Source organism: Heloderma suspectum, chromosome 1 (assembly GCF_057233095.1).
Source record: "Heloderma suspectum isolate Gila_16-S chromosome 1, 16-S_ref, whole genome shotgun sequence".
In the NCBI taxonomy this organism is placed as follows: domain Eukaryota; kingdom Metazoa; phylum Chordata; class Lepidosauria; order Squamata; family Helodermatidae; genus Heloderma; species Heloderma suspectum.
Window position 1 is genome coordinate 25,831,216 of NC_139458.1, and position 12,929 is coordinate 25,844,144.

The following is a 12,929-nucleotide window of genomic DNA, read 5'->3' on the forward strand; positions in this document are numbered from 1 at the left end:
CAGAGTGGCTGGGTGACCAGCCAGATGGGAGATTAATAAATTTAATAATTAATAAATAAATAAATCTCCATGCTGGGCCACCACTGAACTATCAGGTGCTCAGCACCACTTGCTCCATAAGCATCCATAAACTTGTTTCCCTCCCCCTCCTCTTCCCTATGTCCTCCAGGCTCCAAGGGTTGCTCTCTTCCAAGTGTTGCTGTTTTTCTTGGGCATAGCCTGCAGACCTGGGGGAAATGCACATATGGATGCTTGAAGAGGAGGCATAGAATAGCCTGGTCATTATGCTATATACCAGCAGTTGCCCAAAAGGGGAAGACTAGAGGTCTACTAACTCCTGTGGACCAGCTCCACAATGCTACTCTATGCATGCTGTCCACCTGCAGGATTGCACCCAATTGACATAGTGGTCCAAAGTGACAGTATTTTGATAATACTGAACAGCAAAATACAGAAAGCAGGCTCTGCTGCAGCAATGTGCCTTTAGTTCAAGGGAACTAAAATTATTTGATTTCCAGAGGGGTCGCCATGTTAGTCTGTTGCAGCAAAACCAACAAAGGATCTTGTGGCATCTTAAAGACAAATTTATTCTGGCATAAGCTTTCATAGACACTGTCCACTTCATCAGATGTGTTTAGTGTTAACCTCAAATTGGCAGAGTTATATATATCTAATGGGGAGTGGGGAGAGATACAGACTTTGTTGTCAGAGGAAATTGAAATGCAAAAAGTACAGACAGTGATAATTATCTGAATAGTTGCCATTCACAAAATACTGTTGGGGGATAACACAAACATTATTGCAATGATGAGACAATTAACATATGTGGTGCAATTTAAAAAAATAACAACAACCTTTGTCCTTATTCAAACCACAGGAAATAAGAGCTGAATGTCATGATGAAATGTACTTCAGCAATTTCATGTTGATTAGCAAAGAGCAGCTGCCAGAATATTTAGAAGATCTGGCAGAGGTGAATCAGTAAAACTCTCCTCCGTCTGCAGACACATGCCACATTCATCTAACCCTCTCTAGTAAAGATGACACCATGCATATTTCTTTAGTAAGTTACTCATAATCGTAGCCATGGAATACTTTTGTCTTGTGCAATCTTCCAAGTAACTAGACTAGGTTTTGGCCCCTTGCCAAATTATTTATATCTGAGTCAGATTTCGCTAAGACAAGTCAGAACAAATCTCAGCAGTGTATATTTCTTGAATGTGCACTTGTATTGCATAAGTAAACACTTAAAAAACTAGTGTGTGGAACACACTTGTAGCCTAGCTTTGATAAATCACATGACAAACTTACATTATGCAAGAAAACATAAATCCATGTATATCGACTAGTCTGAAACCCCATATATGCTACCTTTTATTAAGCCTTTCTATGTGCTTAATCCGGAGGTGCACTGATTAAGCTTCCACATGCTTAAACATGCCGTTTCAATCTGGAGATACACTGACCCAGGCCACAGGCTTCAACAGGGTTGCATGATTTTACAGCAGATGTACAAGAGCTAGACATGCTTTGGGCCTTTTGTACACAAAAAGCAACACAATTTCAGGTATGCACATGGACACCCAGTGGTGTCAGTTGTTTTCCTCCAAGTCTGGGTTCTCCTTTGGAGCTGATGTCAGTGTTTGGGGTGGGAAGGGGCAGAATACCAAAGCATTATGAGCAACGTGGTCTGAATCACATTGATTTGCATCATGCAGATCTGGTCTTAGGACATCTCCAGAAAGCTCTTCTTAAAGAGTGCTCTTCCAACAGTCTTCCTATTTCCATCCAGTTTCCTATTTCCCTTCCATCCAATCCCCTCAACCCAAATCCCTGTTTCCCTTCAATCCAAAGACTCACCTGTTTCCTCTCTGCATCATGCTAACTAGCCTACGGCACAAAGAAAAATAACAGCTGATATCTTCCCTCAGGCCTCCATAGCCTGACAAAAGGATGATGCAGCAGTGGCAACAACCCTGGAGTGGACTAAAGCACATGGGGCAGATGACAGGAATGGCTTTTATTGTCCATTGAGTTCCTGTCTCTTGAGATTCGACTTCAGTGCCCCAGAAATAATTTCCGATTCATACCATCCTCTCTCACCTTCATCTTCTTGTTGGTGGCCTTTAGAATGATTGATATGAGGTCATATGAAAGAATCAGATTTGGAAGGGTTCCTGGAACTAGTACCAAAGCAACTATTACAACCTCGGATGGCTAACGACGTGCCTGCTTAACTCCTTTTAAACCATCCCTTTCTCTGAAGGTGTTTAACTTGAGAATGGCCATTGGGATCTCCCTGGAAGTTTATCGCAAAGCAATAACAGCTGTCTCTCTTCATCAAGATGCTGCCCGATTGTTTGTTTATTTATTTATTACCTCCAATGGCTCCAGCAATGAAATCCATCTGTGCCGAGCCAGCTGTCTTTGCTCGTCTGGATCAGAATGCTTCAGCCACGCAGCACGAGGGGAGGCACAACCTGCCTTTCCAGGAACGAGAAGCCCTTCTGAATGGATGTGGTGGGATTGAGCAACAGGCTGGAGTTAGCAGTGCTTGCTTCCCACGCCTCTCCCTGAAGATGTGCTTCAAGGCACCCATCGCTGATTTGGCATGACAAGGTTGGGACTTTGAATCGGTCTCAGGAATATTGTCAATGCATAACTCCACAGGGTAGTGCTGAACCATTGCAGGGAACAGAAACCTTCCTCCCTGTGCCTTTTGCCCTGCAAGTCACCAACAGCAAATGAGTGTTAATGTTGAGCTGGATTGGGGTCAGATCGCACTTAGGATGTTCTTTAAGGACAGCGAAGTCCCGTTGCCTGGTTTACCCAATCTCTTGGCTCAGCAGGGAGCGATGATGACAATCAACCTTGCTACTCAGGTCAAGTGGCCATAGGTAATCAGATAAAGGGTTGTCAGGTCCTCATCCAGGGAAGTGGATCTGTAGCTCAGTGGTATAGAGCATGCTTCATATACATGAGGTCCCAGCAGGAGTGGCCCAAGTCATTTTGCAGCCTGAGGCAAAGGACAAAATGGCACCCCCTCCCATTCCAACTACAAAGTCTGACTGGACTAGGAAATGAATCTGTCTTCATCCCCGCTGATGGGACAGCATTCTCCACTGCACCTGAAAACAGCAGGCGAACCTAGAAAGCGCAGACCTGGCCACATGGCATATAGATCTCTCCTCCAACACCTTGTTGCCACCTCCCAACATCTGCCGCCTGAGGTGACTGCTTCACTCTGCCTAATGGTAGGGCTGGCCTTGGGTTCCAGGTTCAATCCCAGACGTCTCCAGTTTAAAGGAGTTCAGCCAGAAAGGCTGAGAAAATCCTGTCTTGAGACATCATTCAGAAAGGTGACTGCAAATCAGATAAGAAAGTACTAGGCAAGATGAGCCAGTGGTCTGAGTCTTACAAGGCAGGTCCATCATACGTTCCCATGAATGTGTTCTAATGCACCCAGTGAGGCCCCAGCCCATGCCAGGGGTGTTAAACCTTACGCCAGTGGGCCATGTCCAGCCCTCCTGTGCTCCCAATCTAGCCTCCTGGGTTCCCAGATGCCAAACCTCCTTCCCTGACTGACCCTGACCACCCCTCCCTTTTCCCCGACTGACGATCGTTTGGTGGTTTCCTGGTGTTTGCACATTCCCCCCCCCCTATTCTAGAAGGTTGAAATGCCTCTCCTAAGGCTTAGTTATGGGAGTTGTTGTTCAGTCGTTCAGTCATGTCCGACTCTTCGTGACCCCATGGACCATAGCACGCCAGGCCTTCTGTCCTCCACTCTCTCCCAGAGCGTGCTCAAGTCCATATTCATTGCATCGGTGATGCTATCTAGCCATCTCATCCTCTGCCGTCCCATAGAATCATAGAATCATAGAATAGTAGGGTTGGAAGGGGCCTACAAGGCCATCGAGTCCAACCCCCTGCTCAATGCAGGAATCCAAGTCAGAGCATCCCTGACAAATGGCTGTCCAGCCTCGTCTTGAAGGCCTCCAGTGTGGGAGAGCCCACCACCTCCCCAGGTAATTGGTTCCATTGCCGTATTGCTCTGACACTCAGGAAGTTTTTCCTGATGTTCAGTCGGAATCTGGCTTCCTGTAACTTGAGCCCATTATTCCGTGTCCTGCACTCTGGGATAATCAAGAAGAGATCCTGGCCTTCTTCTCTGTGACAACCTTTCAAGTACTTGAAGAGCGCTATCATATCTCCCCTCAGTCTTCTCTTCTCAAGGCTAAACATGCCCAGTTCTTTCAGTCTCTCTTCATAGGGCTTTGTTTCCAGTCCCCTGATCATCTTTGTTGCCCTCCTTTGAACCCTCTCCAGCTTGTCTGCATCCTTCTTAAAGTGTGGTGCCCAGAACTGGACACAGTACTCCAGATGAGGCCTAACCAGTGCTGAGTAGAGGGGAACTAGTACTTCCCGGGATTTGGAAGCGATGCTTCTATGAATGCAGCCCAAAATAGCATTTGCCTTTTTTGCAGCCACATCACATTGTTGGCTCATATTCAGCTTGTGATCGACGACAATTCCAAGATCCTTCTCGCTCGTAGTGTGGTTGAGCCACGTATCCCCCATCTTGTAACTGTGCATTTGGTTTCTTTTTCCTAGGTGCAGAACTTGGCATTTGTCCCTATTAAATGCCATTCTGTTGTTTTCTGCCCAGCACTCCAGTCTATCCAGATCACTTTGAATTTTGTTTCTGTCTTCCAAAGTATTAGCTATCCCTCCCAATTTTGTGTCATCTGCAAATTTGATCAGCATTCCCTGCACCTCCCCCTCCAAGTCATTAATAAAAATGTTGAAGAGCACTGGGCCCAGGACTGAGCCCTGCGGTACCCCACTCGTTACCTCTCCCCAGCTTGAGAAGGTCCCATTGATAAGCACTCTTTGAGTCCGATTCTGTAGCCAACTGTGGATCCACATGATCGTTGTTTCATCTAGCCCACTTCGAGCTAGTTTGCTCATCAGGATATCATGGGGCACTTTGTCGAAAGCTTTGCTGAAGTCGAGGTATATGATGTCTACAGCATTCCCACGGTCTACAAGGGAGGTGACTTGATCAAAAAATGAGATCAGATTTGTCTGGCAGGACTTGTTTTTGACAAATCCATGTTGGCTTCGAGTAATCACTGCATTGTTGTCAAGGTGCTTCCAGATGGATTGCTTTATGATCTGCTCCAGAATTTTCCCAGGGATTGATGTCAGACTGACTGGTCTGTAGTTCCCAGGTTCCTCCTTTTTACCCTTTTTGAAGATAGGGACAACGTTAGCCCTCCTCCAGTCATCTGGCACTTCCCCGGTCCTCCATGATTTCTCAAAGAGAAGGAGTCCCCTTCTCCTTTTGCCTTCAATCTTTCCCAGCATCAGGGTCTTTTCCAGGGAGTTTTCTCTTTGCATTAGGTGGCCAAAATATTTCAGCTTCAGCTTCAGTGTCTGTCCTTCCAATGAGCAGTCAGGGTTGATTTCCTTTAGGATTGACTGATTGGACCTCCTTGCATCCAGGGGACTCATAAGAGTCTTCTCCAGCACCACAGTTCGAAGGCATCAATTCTTTGGCACTCAGCCTTCCTTATAGTCCAGCTCTCACAGCCATACGTTGCTACTGGGAAAACCATAGCTTTGATTAGATGGACCTTTGTCGGCAAGGTGATGTCTCTGCTTCTTACTATGCTGTCTAGGTTTGCCATAGCTTTCCTCCCCAGGAGCAAGCGTCTTTTAATTTCATGGCTACAGTCACTGTCTGCGGTGATCTTGGAGCCCAAGAAAATAAAATCTGTCACTGCTACCAAGAGCTTTAAACTAAAATATGCTGGTATTTTTTAGTGTTTTGCCTTCATCCCTTTTGCCTTTGGTCTCACACAACACTGGAATGCAGCCCCTGTGAGCCTTTCCAAAATGGAATTTGGCCCTCAAGCTGAAAGAGGTTCAACACCCCTGCACCACGAGCTGTTTCTCAGCATTTCAAATGCCCGCCCCAGGGCCAGCCCAAGGCACTTTGCTGCCTGAGGCAAAGAACAGGATGGCGCTCCCTCCCATCCTATGTCCAACAGCCAAATGGCCGAGCAGTTGAATCTTTCTTCAACATTGAGAATGGGACAGCATCTTCCACCAACCTAAAGGCATCAGGCTCACTTAGGGGGTGAATGGAAGACCACACGGCACATAGCTCTTTCCTCCAATGCCTTGATGCCGCCTCCCGGCATCTGCCACCTGAGGCTACTGCTTCACTTTGCCTAATGATAGGGCCGGCCCTGGCCCACCCTCACCCCCATCAGGACCCTAAAGTTGCCCTGTAGCAAGCAGGGCAGGTGGGCAGACAAGAGGAGGGAAAGGCTGGGACATTCATCAAGTGAAGCACACCCTTTCCTCCAAGTTTACACTGCAACATTAATCCTTTGAGGGGAGGGACCAAGGGTAGCACATGTGTCTTGCATGCAGAGAGTCCCAGGCTCAATCACTGACATATCCAGATAAAAGGGTTAGGTAGCAAGGAAAGGTTTACAACCTCTGCCTGAGACCCCCAAAAGCTCTGCCAGCCAGAGTAGACATTACTGGTTTGATGGACAAATAATCTGACCTGCTCCTTCTGTTCCATTCTCAGCTGGTTCTTCAGCACTCCAACCTCATCATTATGGTGTTATCCAATCCATGCCCAGAGGCTGGGCTCTGGGTGGGGAACAAAGTATTTAATAACACATAAATAATAGACTATCTCAAGTTGATTTTGTTGTTCAGTTGTTAAGTCGTTAAGTCATGTCCGACTCTTCGTGACCCCATGGACCATAGCATGCCAGGCCTTCCTGTCCTCCGCTCTCTCCTGGAGTGTGCTCAAGTCCATATTCATTGCATCGGTGATGCTATCTAGCCATCTCATCCTCTGCCGTCCCCTTCTCCTTTTGCCTTCAATCTTTCCCAGCATCAGGGTCTTTTCCAGGGAGTTTTCTCTTCACATTTGGTGGCCAAAATATTTGAGCTTCAGCTTCAGTATCTGTCCTTCCAATGAGCAGTCAGGGTTGATTGGCTGACTGGCTGGGGCATGCTGGGAGTTGTAGGACTTTTTTCTTTCTAAACATGTATCATATTGCACCCTTAATGTCAGAACCCTGGCCTTTAACAGGATTCCTCTCTGTCATCAAATGGCAACTCAATAAGGTCCTACAATGCTTCTGAAAGATTTCAGAAGATTTTCAGAAGTTTTTTTGGCAAAGACAGGTGCTGCTTAAAGGAAAAACTGAAATCACCACTGGCCTTCCCACACCCATTTCACAGATAAGTAGAGTACCTGACAACAGGGCCGGCCCTACCAGTAGGCAAGGTAAGGCAACTGCCTTCGGTAGCCAATGCTGGGAACAGCAGTGGCAGTACCCTGGCTAGTCCCTCTGAGCCACCTGGCTATTTCCTTCCTTTGGGGGACAGGGTTGTGTGGACCACACACGGCCTGTCCTGCATTCCCTAAGCTAGCCTGCTGCCCTCTGGTGTGGTGGAGAATGCTACCCTGTTGCCAATGTTAAAGTAAGATTCAATGGCCAGTCGGCTTCCGTACCTGGAATGGGGGTGGTGCTACCTTTGCCTCAGGCAACAAAATGTCTTAGACTGGCCCTGCCAGACAAGGTAATTTATCAGAATGGTTCACAGAACATCCAAAGATGTGAATACTTGACATTTTGGAGCAAGACAGGTGCTATTTACATAGATAAATCTTTGTCACCAAGCCAGCTACAGAGGGGCAGATACATCGGGCAGGAGACACAGGGCCTTCACACGACTCTAACAATTGCCCTCAGCCAAGCAATTAGTAGGAACTAGACACACACAAAAGAGGTGCTATACATATGGGCAACCCCACTGAGATCATGCTACAAATCAGCTCAATTAGAAGAGATGGAGACAGTTTAAAAAATGCAGAGTTATCCAGTAGCTTTCCTTAGTTAACACTCAACAATCCCATGTGGCTTATTAACAAGAGTGCTCCTCTCTTCGTCCATGTGATTCTGCACGTATTGCCAAGTAGGGTCGGAGGTGGCTCGTGACATGCATTTCTTCCAAGATTCTTCTGTTGAAAAACATCTGGCCAGACTAAAGAGCTCCTTGGGGTGCTTTTGCTCATAGAGGCACCTCTGGCCTGGTGTACCTTGTGTGTTCCTGCTCTCCAGCTATGGCCCACTGAAGCTTTGGTCACTTGGGTTTACATGTCATGTGCATCTCCCCTCATGCTGAGAAGCAGGGGCTTCAGATGTGCACCGTCAGGACCAGGTTGGAGGCCACGGGTGGCCATCCTTGATTCCAGGTCTGTATGGTCCCAGAATGGTTCCAGGTCTGTAATGACTCAGAATCCTCAAGTTCAGGGCAGGCAGATGGGGCAAATGTAACCTGGAGCCAGAACTGCAGTGGTGTAGTGGAGCCAGAGCTCGCAGGGATGCAGTGCCAGCACTTTTTTTATTAGTGGAGATGCTGGCGTCATCTGCCACCCTGTGTCTCCCCGGCCGTGCGTGTTGAACTCTTAGGTTAGAGGTGCCAAGATAGTGATAAATCAAATTCAAAGGTTTACTTACAAGGAGATTTTATTGAGTAACTTACAGCACACAGGCGTACCCAATGGTTGGATCAGACCGTGTCTCTGAACCCAGAGCCATGGGGTACAATGGGTTTTATACAATACATGTTAGCAATAAGGCAGCACAACAGCAGCAAGCACCCTTAGCATTCATTCCCAGCATAGACTAACGGCACTAGGTTCTCAGCACAACCACCTGTATCTCAGCACAAACACATACCTTCACTTCCCAGGCACAGCCTGATAAGGCCTTCTAGCATTCATTAGTATGAAATGCGCTGGGGCTGTTATCGGCCTTTTGACTCATCTTCACATACTCAGAGGCTTACTAGCAAGGGAATTGCACTAATAATGAACTTAAGCAAGGCATTATGGATCTCTAGGCCCCTCTAACATTACAGGTAGGGATGGCGGAGAATTCTGCCGCAGACCCAAATGAGGCCAGATTCCTTTGAATCCGGCCTCATTTGGGTCTGCGGCGGAATTCTCCACTTACGGCTGCAATTAGGTTAAACTAAGGGCTTTACAGCCGCAAGTGGCGTCCACTACGCCATTTGCGGCTGTATTCCTCACAGTGATTCAAAAGAATCCGGCCTCTGGGGTCTGCGGCAGAACAGATCGCTTACCTCTGCCTCCCGAGGATCCCCATCCAGAATGGCACACTGGCTCTGTATCACTGGCGATATGGTAATGGTGGCAGCCATTACCTTATCACTGTGAGGAATACAGCCGCAAATCTGAAGTGGACGCCACTTGCAGCTGTAAAGCCTTTAGTTTAACCTAACTGCAGCTGTAAATGGCTGCAATTAGGTTAAACTAAGGGCTTTACGGCCACAAGTGGCATCCACTACGCCATTTGCGGCTGTGTCTGTGTGTCTCCCAGGGATACAGTAATGGCAGCCACCATTACCATATCGCCAGCGGTACGGAGCTGGTGTGCAGCTCTGCAGAATCCTGCTGGAACAGAGCCGCTCTGGAAGATTCGGGGGGGGGGGGAATGGATCGCCTCCCCCCAGGGCAGAAAGGACAACAGGATGGACGGACCGTAAGTAATCCGTCCATCCCTAATCACAGGTGACTTGATTATGCTCCTGGGGCCAATACACAGCCCTTTCAGAATGCCCTGTTCCCTTCTGAGCTTTGCTGCAACCCTCACAGTAGCTGGATGAATTTTCCCAGCAACAATATATTGTTCCCTTTTGTAATGCAAAGTATTCTGGGTGGCTTGGTCTTGAATGGACAATAATGAACCATTAGCTTTACAAAAGACCTGCTCTTGGTGGAGATGAAAACTAGTAGAACTGGATCAACACAACTGCCTGGATGTTGTGCTCTCCTTGGGGGTGTGGTAATGGGGAGCCTCATGATGAGCACCTGTACTTCAGAATTGACCATTACACCACTGCTAAAATGTAGTAAGAAGAAAGGATTGCTCCATTGACCAGGCAGAGGCAGACAGCTGGGCTCTTGAGACGTAGAGTAGACTTGGCCAATCCAGAGGCTTAACGTAACAATAACCTGGTTGAACCAGACCAAGTATCCATCATCTAGTCCAGCTTCCTCTTTCTGAGTGTGGGATGCTTCTGGGAAGTCCACAGGCAGGGCAAGAAGATGACAACCCCCTCTCATTCTTATTGCTCCGGCATCTTGTTTTTAGAGGTATACTGCTCCTAAACAAGGAAGTACCATTTAGCTATCATGATTATTAGCTGTTGATAGACCCAGTGGAGGCTGGTGGCTCTGATGTCAATGAGGCTGTGAACTTGCTCCAGGTTTCAGTCAGAAATAGTCAAAGGAGCTCCTTTAGAGTTCTGACTGAAACCTGGGGCGGATGTACCACCCCACTGACATCGGAGCCACCAGCCTCTGCTGGATTGACCTATCTTTTATTAATTAGTCTAATCTCTTTTTACAGCCATGTAAACCAACGGCCATCATTGGATGTCATGGTAGCAAATCCCACGCTTCTTTGACCAGTGGTGTAGTGGTAAATTTTGAAGTGCGGGCGCTCACCATGACAGCCTGCATAGCCCCCCGCCCCGGAGAGTCAAAAATGCAGGCAGCCGTGTTGTTCCAGATCAACAAATCAGAACTAACAGTTTTCCTCTCCACCAGAACCAGGGGGCTTAATTGCCCATTCAAGACCAAGTCACCCCAAAATACTTGGCATTACAACAGGGAACAATATATTGTTCCTGGGAAAATTCATCCGCCCAGCTCACCCCACCCCTCCTGAGGGCTACCGTGAGGACCACAACTGAACTCAGAGGGAACAGGGGATTCCGAGGGTGCGCAGTGTCAGCATCCCTGCTAATAAGAGTGCTGGCGCTATGTCCCTTGGAGCGCTGGCTCCACTACACCACCCCGACATTTCGGCTGCTCCTAAGGAAGGTATTGCCCAACTGTGGATTGTGGAGTTTTGTTCTCATGGAACAAGACAGCTATCTTTGCTTTCTTTTTAGAAAGAAATGACAGCCTTTTGTTTCTGAGATTGGTTGAGCTTGTTATCACCTAAGGACCAGTAAGCAGACGGAAGGATGAGGTTGCCGTCTTTTCGAGAACTCAGGGCTCAAGAAGAAAACATACGAAAACCGCCAAAGCATGACTTGCCTCTCTATTTTAATTTTATAAATCTCATCTGGGAATCTCGGTCGTTTGTCTTGGAACAGACACTGCAGTTCACGTTCTGTCCAACTTATTGTAACCAAGCTGCCTTGACAGAAGAGAGTTCAAACGAAACCCTCGATGCTGTGTCGCTGTTTTGTTTGCAAATTGCAGCACTGAAGTGTCTGTGCTGGCACAATGGGCACTGGCAGGGTTTGACCTTGGCACGCGTCAGGGTGGGTGGTTAAGGGGGTGGAAGCACCTGGCTCAGCATGCAGGTATTCCCACCAAACAATGGGCACGTGGGGAAGAGGGCAACAAAGGATCATAAGCCGATGGAGCTGCGCTAATCCCATAAGGTGCGTGGGACTTTCCTAAAGACCCAAAAATAATTAGGAGATTATACTGAATTCTCTTGCATAATTTTATTCCCCTAACTTCCCCTAACCTGGCTGGCGCCCTCCAGATGTGTTGGACTGCAAAACCCAACTGGGCACAGTGGGAGTTGCAGTCCAACACATTTATTTGGTTAGCACCTGGTTGGGGAAGGCTGACCTAGATACTCATCCATTATGTATACACTTGCTGCTACCTGTCCTCCACTGATGAGACAGAACCAAACTGAATAAAAGCAGCCAAGCATATTTAAGTCTCATTGATTGCAGTGGGAGAGGGTTCAACACATGCTTCTCCCTCCTACTGAGATCAATAGGACTTCTAAAAACAATTATTTTTGGCAGGATTGTACCACAGGGTTAATCACTTGCATGTTTACTCTGGTGAGACTTATTCCCAGGAAAGCATGTATCAGACTGCAGCTTTAAATTCCCGTTGATTTCAGCAGGAAACTAAAGAACATTCTGAAATTTCTCCCTTAAGTCTCACATAGATATATGTGAAATTAAGTGGCCAGGCTTCCAGATGGGGCCAGCTCCAGGTTGGAAGAGGAGCCTTCATCAGAGGGTCCTCTTGTGGGGTCCATCCTCTGTCGGTGGTACCCAGTGGATTTATTTGGTGGCAGCAGCCAGGAGCTTGGAGCCACGGTGTTAAATTTCTCACAATGCTCCCCATAATGTCGCATCACCCCAGGGCATTGTGGGAAATTTGACATGGTGGTTCCAAGCCACGCAGCATTGGAAGGGTCAGGGCAGGTATCTGTGTGGCCAGTGGAGGCTGGTGGTGGGCACATAAGATGGGGCCTTTTCTGTAGCAGTACCCCAATTGTGGAATCTCTTCCCTAAAATGGTTAGACTAGCTCAATCCCTGATGGCTTTTAGGCAGGCAGTAAAAATGTGTCTGGCCTTCCATGGAGCTTAAGTATAGTATTTAATTAATACAAGATATATAAGATACCTTTTAGGATAAATCTACCCAAGGTGGTATACAACAAAACCTAGAAACCAGAAAACTTCATAAAACAATGATAAAAACAAAAGATCAGTCACTGTTAAAAGCAGTCAGTACCATAAATCCAGGGCCCCCAGTAGAATCCTAACTCACCAGGGTAAACAGGTGAGTCTTTAGGGCCTGCTTGAAGGCCTGTAATGATGGGGGAGGAGGCTAGTGGCTATCAATTGGAATGGAGTTCCACAAACACAGGGATATTGGAGTTTTAACTCTCCGTCTTCTCTGGCTTTTTAATCTGTCTTTAACTGCACGATCCTACTGGATGCAGAGCGGAGATCTAAAGGCAGACAAATCGTGTCATCCAAAGTCCTGCCAGGTTCATGCCGGCAGGGCGGAAGTGAGGTAGGAGCAGCATTTGTGG